Here is a 7,500-nt window from a genome sequence, read left to right on the forward strand (position 1 = left end):
GTACATTATATAAGTAGGAAAGAAAACCCAAAAGCTTAAAGCACCTGGTATTCCTAGGCAGTCTCTCATCAAAGTACTAACCAGACCTAAACCTGCTAAGATTCAGAAATCGGGCATTGACTCTATTTTTTGGCAAAATTATTATAAACTAAGTGAAAAATGTCCAAAAAGCTTACAGTACCTGGTATTCCCAGGCGGTCTCCCCATCCAAGTACTAACCAGGCCCAAACCTGCTTAGCTTCCGAGATCAGACGAGATCGGGCATAGCCAGGTTGGTATGGCGGTAAGCGATGTCTGCTGCAAAGAGAGGGCTATTTAAAGAGCAGCCAATCTTATCGCCAGTACATTATATAAGTAGGAAAGAACGCCCAAAAGCTTAAAGCACCTGGTATTCCTAGAAAGTCTCTCATCAAAGTACTAACCAGACCTAAACCTGCTAAGATTCAGAGATCGGGCATTGACTCTATTTTTTGGCAAAATTATTATATACTAAGTGAAAAATGTCCAAAAAGCTTACAGCACCTGGTATTCCCAGGCGGTCTCCCATCCAAGTACTAACCAGGCCCAAACCTGCTAAGATTCAGAGATCGGGCATTGACTCTAGTAGGAAAGTAGGAAAAACCCAAAAGCTTAAAGCACCTGGTATTCCTAGGCAGTCTCTCATCAAAGTACTAACCAGACCTTAACCTGCTAAGATTCAGAGATCGGGCATTGACTATTTTTTTTTTTTTTTTTTTTTTTTTAATGAAAGATTATTATATAATTCGTGAAATTTTCCAAAAAGATTAAAGCACCTGGTATTCCCAGGCAGTCTCCCATCCATGTACTAACCACGCCCAAAGCTGCAAATATTCAGAGATCGGGCATTGACTCTATTTTTTGGCAAAATTATTATATACTAAGTGAAAAATGTCCAAAAAGCTTACAGCACCTGGTATTAACAGGCAGTGTCCCATCCATGTACTAACCAGGCCCAAACCTGCTAAGATTCAGAGATCCGGCATTGACTCTATTTTTTGGCAAAATTATTATATACTAAGTGAAAAATTTCCAAAAAGCTTACAGCACCTGGTATTCCCAGGCGGTCTCCCATCCAAGTACTAACCAGGCCCAAACCTGCTTAGCTTCCGAGATCAGACGAGATCGGGCATAGCCAGGTTGGTATGGCCGTAAGCGAAGTCTGCTGCAAAGATAGGGCTATTTAAAGAGCAGCCAATCTTATCGCCAGTACATTATATAAGTAGGAAAGAAAGCCCAAAAGCTTAAAGCACCTGGTATTCCTAGGCAGTCTCTCATCAAAGTACTAACCAGACCTAAACCTGCTAAGATTCAGAGATCGGGCATTGACTCTTTTTTTTTTTTTTTTTTAATGAAAGATTATTATATAATTCGTGAAATTTTCCAAAAAGATTAAAGCACCTGGTATTCCCAGGCAGTCTCCCATCCATGTACTAACCAGGCCCAAACCTGCAAATATTCAGAGATCGGGCATTGACTCTATTTTTTGGCAAAATTATTATAAACTAAGTGAAAAATGTCCAAAAAGCTTACAGCACCTGGTATTCCCAGGCGGTCTCCCATCCAAGTACTAACCAGGCCCAAACCTGCTTAGCTTCCGAGATCAGACGAGATCGGGCATAGCCAGGTTGGTATGGCCGTAAGCGAAGTCTGCTGCAAAGAGAGGGCTATTTAAAGAGCAGCCAATCTTATCGCCAGTACATTATATAAGTAGGAAAGAAAGCCCAAAAGCTTAAAGCACCTGGTATTCCTAGGCAGTCTCTCATCAAAGTCCTAACCAGACCTAAAACCTGCTAAGATTCAAGAGATCGGGCATTGACTCTATTTTTTGGCAAAATTATTATATACTAAAGTGAAAAATGTCCAAAAAGCTTACAGCACCTGGAATTAACAGGCAGTCTCTCATCAAAGTACTAACCAGACCTAAACCTGCTAAGATTCCAGAGATCGGGCATTGACTATTTTTTGGCAAAATTATTATATAACTAAGTGAAAAATTTCCAAAAAGCTTACAGCACCTGGTATTCCCAGGCGGTCTCCCATCCAAGTACTAACCAGGCCCAAACCTGCTTAGCTTCCGAGATCAGACGAGATCGGGCATAGCCAGGTTGGTACGCCGTAAGCGAAGTCTGTTGCAAAGAGAGGGCTATTTAAGAGCAGCCAATCTTATCGCCAGTACATTATATAAGTAGGAAAGAAAACCCAAAAGCTTAAAGCACCTGGTATTCCTAGGCAGTCTCTCATCAAAGTTACTAACCAGACCTAAACTGCTAAGATTGAGAGATCGGGCATTGACTCTTTTTTTTTTTTTTTTTAATGGAAAGATTATTATATAATTCGTGAAATTTTCCAAAAGATTAAAGCACCTGGTATTCCCAGGCAGTCTCCCATCCATGTACTAACCACGCCCAAAGCTGCAAATATTCAGAGATCGGCATTGACTCTAATTTTTTGGCAAAATTATTATAAACTAAGTGAAAAATGTCCAAAAAGCTTACAGTACCTGGTATTCCCAGGCGGTCTCCCCATCCAAGTACTAACCAGGCCCAAACCTACTTAGCTTCCGAGATCAGACGAGATCGGGCATAGCCAGGTTGGTATGGCGGTAAGCTAAGTCTGCTGCAAAGAGAGGGCTATTTAAAGAGCAGCCAATCTTATCGCCAGTACATTATATAAGTAGGAAAGAAAGCCCAAAAGCTTAAAGCACCTGGTATTCCTAGAAAGTCTCTCATCAAAGTACTAACCAGACCTAAACCTGCTAAGATTCAGAGATCGGGCATTGACTCTATTTTTTGGCAAAAATTATTATATACTAAGTGAAAAATGTCCAAAAAGCTTACAGCACCTGGTATTCCCAGGCGGTCTCCCATCCAAGTACTAACCAGGCCTAAACCTGCTAAGATTCAGAGATCGGGCATTGACTCTAGTAGGAAAGTAGGAAAGAAAAACCCAAAAGCTTAAAGCACCTGGTATTCCTAGGCAGTCTCTCATCAAAGTACTAACCAGACCTAAACCTGCTAAGATTCAGAGATCGGGCATTGACTATTTTTTGGCAAAATTATTATAAACTAAGTGAAAAATGTCCAAATAGCTTACAGCACCTGGTATTCCCAGGGGGTCTCCCATCCAAGTACTAACCAGGCCCAAACCTGCTTAGCTTCCGAGATCAGACGAGATCGGGCATAGCCAGGTTGGTTATGGCCGTAAGCGAAGTCTGCTGCAAAGATAGGGCTATTTAAAGAGCAGCCAATCTTATCGCCAGTACATTATATAAGTAGGAAAGAAAGCCCAAAAGCTTAAAGCACCTGGTATTCCTAGGCAGTCTCTCATCAAAGTACTAACCAGACCTAAACCTGCTAAGATTCAGAGATCGGGCATTGACTCTATTTTATGGCAAAATTATTATATACTAAGTGAAAAATTTCCAAAAAGCTTACAGCACCTGGTATTAACAGGCAGTCTCCCATCCATGTACTAACCAGGCCCAAACCTGCTAAGATTCAGAGATCCGGCATTGACTCTATTTTTTTGGCAAAATTATTATATACTAAGTGAAAAATTTCCAAAAAGCTTACAGCACCTGGTATTCCCAGGCGGTCTCCCATCCAAGTACTAACCAGGCCCAAACCTGCTTAGCTTCCGAGATCAGACGAGATCGGGCATAGCCAGGTTGGTATGGCCGTAAGCGAAGTCTGTTGCAAAGAGAGGGCTATTTAAAGACCAGCCAATCTTATCGCCAGTACATTATATAAGTAGGAAAGAAAACCCAAAAGCTTAAAGCACCTGGTATTCCTAGGCAGTCTCTCATCAAGGTACTAACCAGACCTAAACCTGCTAAGATTCAGAGATCGGGCATTGACTCTTTTTTTTTTTTTTTTTTTTTTAATGAAAGATTATTATATAATTCGTGAAATTTTCCAAAAAGATTAAAGCACCTGGTATTCCCAGGCAGTCTCCCATCCATGTACTAACCACGGCCCAAAGCTGCAAATATTCAGAGATCGGGCATTGACTCTATTTTTTGGCAAAATTATTATATACTAAGTGAAAAATGTCCAAAAAGCTTACAGCACCTGGTATTAACAGGCAGTCTCCCTTCCATGTACTAACCAGGCCCAAACCTGCTAAGATTCAGAGATCCGGCATTGACTCTATTTTTTGGCAAAATTATTATATACTAAGTGAAAAATTTCCAAAAAGCTTACAGCACCTGGTATTCCCAGGCGGTCTCCCATCCAAGTACTAACCAGGCCCAAACCTGCTTAGCTTCCGAGATCAGACGAGATCGGGCATAGCCAGGTTGGTATGGCCGTAAGCGAAGTCTGCTGCAATGAGAGGGCTATTTAAAGACCAGCCAATCTTATCGCCAGTACATTATATAAGTAGGAAAGAAAACCCAAAAGCTTAAAGCACCTGGTATTCCTAGGCAGTCTCTCATCAAAGTACTAACCAGACCTAAACCTGCTAAGATTCAGAGATCGGGCATTGACTCTTTTTTTTTTTTTTTTTTTTTTAATGAAAGATTATTATATAATTCGTGAAATTTTCCAAAAAGATTAAAGCACCTGGTATTCCCAGGCAGTCTCCCATCCATGTACTAACCACGCCCAAAGCTGCAAATATTCAGAGATCGGGCATTGACTCTATTTTTTGGCAAAATTATTATATACTAAGTGAAAAATGTCCAAAAAGCTTACAGCACCTGGTATTAACAGGCAGTCTCCCATCCATGTACTAACCAGGCCCAAACCTGCTAAGATTCAGAGATCCGGCATTGACTCTATTTTTTGGCAAAATTATTATATACTAAGTGAAAAATTTCCAAAAAGCTTACAGCACCTGGTATTCCCAGGCGGTCTCCCATCCAAGTACTAACCAGGCCCAAACCTGCTTAGCTTCCGAGATCAGACGAGATCGGGCATAGCCAGGTTGGTATGGCCGTAAGCGAAGTCTGCCTGCAATGAGAGGGCTATTTAAAGACCAGCCAATCTTATCGCCAGTACATTATATAAGTAGGAAAGAAAACCCAAAAGCTTAAAGCACCTGGTATTCCTAGGCAGTCTCTCATCAAAGTACTAACCAGACCTAAACCTGCTAAGATTCAGAAATCGGGCATTGACTCTATTTTTTGGCAAAATTATTATAAACTAAGTGAAAAATGTCCAAAAAGCTTACAGTACCTGGTATTCCCAGGCGGTCTCCCATCCAAGTACTAACCAGGCCCAAACCTGCTTAGCTTCCGAGATCAGACGAGATCGGGCATAGCCAGGTTGGTATGGCGGTAAGCGATGTCTGCTGCAAAGAGAGGGCTATTTAAAGAGCAGCCAATCTTATCGCCAGTACATTATATAAGTAGGAAAGAACGCCCAAAAGCTTAAAGCACCTGGTATTCCTAGAAAGTCTCTCATCAAAGTACTAACCAGACCTAAACCTGCTAAGATTCAGAGATCGGGCATTGACTCTATTTTTTGGCAAAATTATTATATACTAAGTGAAAAATGTCCAAAAAGCTTACAGCACCTGGTATTCCCAGGCGGTCTCCCATCCAAGTACTAACCAGGCCCAAACCTGCTAAGATTCAGAGATCGGGCATTGACTCTAGTAGGGAAAGTAGGAAAAACCCAAAAGCTTAAAGCACCTGGTATTCCTAGGCAGTCTCTCATCAAAGTACTAACCAGACCTTAACCTGCTAAGATTCAGAGATCGGGCATTGACTATTTTTTTTTTTTTTTTTTTTTTTAATGAAAGATTATTATATAATTCGTGAAATTTTCCAAAAAGATTAAAGCACCTGGTATTCCCAGGCAGTCTCCCATCCATGTACTAACCACGCCCAAAGCTGCAAATATTCAGAGATCGGGCATTGACTCTATTTTTTGGCAAAATTATTATATACTAAGTGAAAAATGTCCAAAAAGCTTACAGCACCTGGTATTAACAGGCAGTGTCCCATCCATGTACTAACCAGGCCCAAACCTGCTAAGATTCAGAGATCCGGCATTGACTCTATTTTTTGGCAAAATTATTATATACTAAGTGAAAAATTTCCAAAAAGCTTACAGCACCTGGTATTCCCAGGCGGTCTCCCATCCAAGTACTAACCAGGCCCAAACCTGCTTAGCTTCCGAGATCAGACGAGATCGGGCATAGCCAGGTTGGTATGGCCGTAAGCGAAGTCTGCTGCAAAGATAGGGCTATTTAAAGAGCAGCCAATCTTATCGCCAGTACATTATATAAGTAGGAAAGAAAGCCCAAAAGCTTAAAGCACCTGGTATTCCTAGGCAGTCTCTCATCAAAGTACTAACCAGACCTAAACCTGCTAAGATTCAGAGATCGGGCATTGACTCTTTTTTTTTTTTTTTAATGAAAGATTATTATATAATTCGTGAAATTTTCCAAAAAGATTAAAGCACCTGGTATTCCCAGGCAGTCTCCCATCCATGTACTAACCAGGCCCAAACCTGCAAATATTCAGAGATCGGGCATTGACTCTATTTTTTGGCAAAATTATTATAAACTAAGTGAAAAATGTCCAAAAAGCTTACAGCACCTGGTATTCCCAGGCGGTCTCCCATCCAAGTACTAACCAGGCCCAAACCTGCTTAGCTTCCGAGATCAGACGAGATCGGGCATAGCCAGGTTGGTATGGCCGTAAGCGAAGTCTGCTGCAAAGAGAGGGCTATTTAAAGAGCAGCCAATCTTATCGCCAGTACATTATATAAGTAGGAAAGAAAGCCCAAAAGCTTAAAGCACCTGGTATTCCTAGGCAGTCTCTCATCAAAGTCCTAACCAGACCTAAACCTGCTAAGATTCAGAGATCGGGCATTGACTCTATTTTTTGGCAAAATTATTATATACTAAGTGAAAAATGTCCAAAAAGCTTACAGCACCTGGAATTAACAGGCAGTCTCTCATCAAAGTACTAACCAGACCTAAACCTGCTAAGATTCAGAGATCGGGCATTGACTATTTTTTGGCAAAATTATTATATACTAAGTGAAAAATTTCCAAAAAGCTTACAGCACCTGGTATTCCCAGGCGGTCTCCCATCCAAGTACTAACCAGGCCCAAACCTGCTTAGCTTCCGAGATCAGACGAGATCGGGCATAGCCAGGTTGGTATGGCCATAAGCGAAGTTTGCTGCAAAGAGAGGGCTATTTAAAGACCAGCCAATCTTATCGCCAGTACATTATATAAGTAGGAAAGAAAACCCAAAAGCTTAAAGCACCTGGTATTCCTAGGCAGTCTCTCATCAAAGTACTAACCAGACCTAAACCTGCTAAGATTCAGAGATCGGGCATTGACTCTTTTTTTTTTTTTTTTTTTTTTTTTTTTAATGAAAGATTATTATATAATTCGTGAAATTTTCCAAAAAGATTAAAGCACCTGGTATTCCCAGGCAGTCTCCCATCCATGTACTAACCAGGCCCAAAGCTGCAAATATTCAGAGATCGGGCATTGACTCTATTTTTTGGCAAAATT

The 7,500-nt window shown here is 41.0% G+C and overlaps 12 non-coding genes and 1 pseudogene across 12 annotated transcripts; all 13 read right to left on the reverse strand.

Moving 5' to 3' along the window:
* Positions 1-169: 169 nt before the first annotated feature.
* Positions 170-289, reverse strand: LOC113084927 (5S ribosomal RNA). Its single transcript, XR_003283889.1, has one exon. It is a non-coding gene; the product is annotated as a 5S ribosomal RNA (ribosomal RNA).
* A 767-nt stretch (positions 290-1,056) lies between these two features.
* Positions 1,057-1,175, reverse strand: LOC113084893 (5S ribosomal RNA). The gene has a single exon (XR_003283856.1). It is a non-coding gene; the product is annotated as a 5S ribosomal RNA (ribosomal RNA).
* Positions 1,176-1,544: 369 nt separating this feature from the next.
* Positions 1,545-1,663, reverse strand: LOC113084894 (5S ribosomal RNA). Its single transcript, XR_003283857.1, has one exon. It is a non-coding gene; the product is annotated as a 5S ribosomal RNA (ribosomal RNA).
* A 361-nt stretch (positions 1,664-2,024) lies between these two features.
* On the reverse strand, positions 2,025-2,142 carry LOC113084923 (5S ribosomal RNA). Its single transcript, XR_003283885.1, has one exon. It is a non-coding gene; the product is annotated as a 5S ribosomal RNA (ribosomal RNA).
* Positions 2,143-2,509: 367 nt separating this feature from the next.
* LOC113084930 (uncharacterized) lies at positions 2,510-2,629 on the reverse strand (annotated as a pseudogene).
* A 478-nt stretch (positions 2,630-3,107) lies between these two features.
* Positions 3,108-3,227, reverse strand: LOC113084918 (5S ribosomal RNA). Its single transcript, XR_003283880.1, has one exon. It is a non-coding gene; the product is annotated as a 5S ribosomal RNA (ribosomal RNA).
* Positions 3,228-3,586: 359 nt separating this feature from the next.
* Positions 3,587-3,705, reverse strand: LOC113084895 (5S ribosomal RNA). Its single transcript, XR_003283858.1, has one exon. It is a non-coding gene; the product is annotated as a 5S ribosomal RNA (ribosomal RNA).
* A 511-nt stretch (positions 3,706-4,216) lies between these two features.
* Positions 4,217-4,335, reverse strand: LOC113084896 (5S ribosomal RNA). The gene has a single exon (XR_003283859.1). It is a non-coding gene; the product is annotated as a 5S ribosomal RNA (ribosomal RNA).
* A 510-nt stretch (positions 4,336-4,845) lies between these two features.
* LOC113084897 (5S ribosomal RNA) lies at positions 4,846-4,964 on the reverse strand. Its single transcript, XR_003283860.1, has one exon. It is a non-coding gene; the product is annotated as a 5S ribosomal RNA (ribosomal RNA).
* A 222-nt stretch (positions 4,965-5,186) lies between these two features.
* LOC113084919 (5S ribosomal RNA) lies at positions 5,187-5,305 on the reverse strand. Its single transcript, XR_003283881.1, has one exon. It is a non-coding gene; the product is annotated as a 5S ribosomal RNA (ribosomal RNA).
* Positions 5,306-6,071: 766 nt separating this feature from the next.
* LOC113084898 (5S ribosomal RNA) lies at positions 6,072-6,190 on the reverse strand. The gene has a single exon (XR_003283861.1). It is a non-coding gene; the product is annotated as a 5S ribosomal RNA (ribosomal RNA).
* Positions 6,191-6,556: 366 nt separating this feature from the next.
* On the reverse strand, positions 6,557-6,675 carry LOC113084899 (5S ribosomal RNA). The gene has a single exon (XR_003283862.1). It is a non-coding gene; the product is annotated as a 5S ribosomal RNA (ribosomal RNA).
* A 356-nt stretch (positions 6,676-7,031) lies between these two features.
* On the reverse strand, positions 7,032-7,150 carry LOC113084912 (5S ribosomal RNA). The gene has a single exon (XR_003283874.1). It is a non-coding gene; the product is annotated as a 5S ribosomal RNA (ribosomal RNA).
* Positions 7,151-7,500: the final 350 nt, after the last annotated feature.

This window comes from Carassius auratus, unplaced genomic scaffold (assembly GCF_003368295.1).
Source record: "Carassius auratus strain Wakin unplaced genomic scaffold, ASM336829v1 scaf_tig00040886, whole genome shotgun sequence".
Classification (NCBI taxonomy): domain Eukaryota; kingdom Metazoa; phylum Chordata; class Actinopteri; order Cypriniformes; family Cyprinidae; genus Carassius; species Carassius auratus.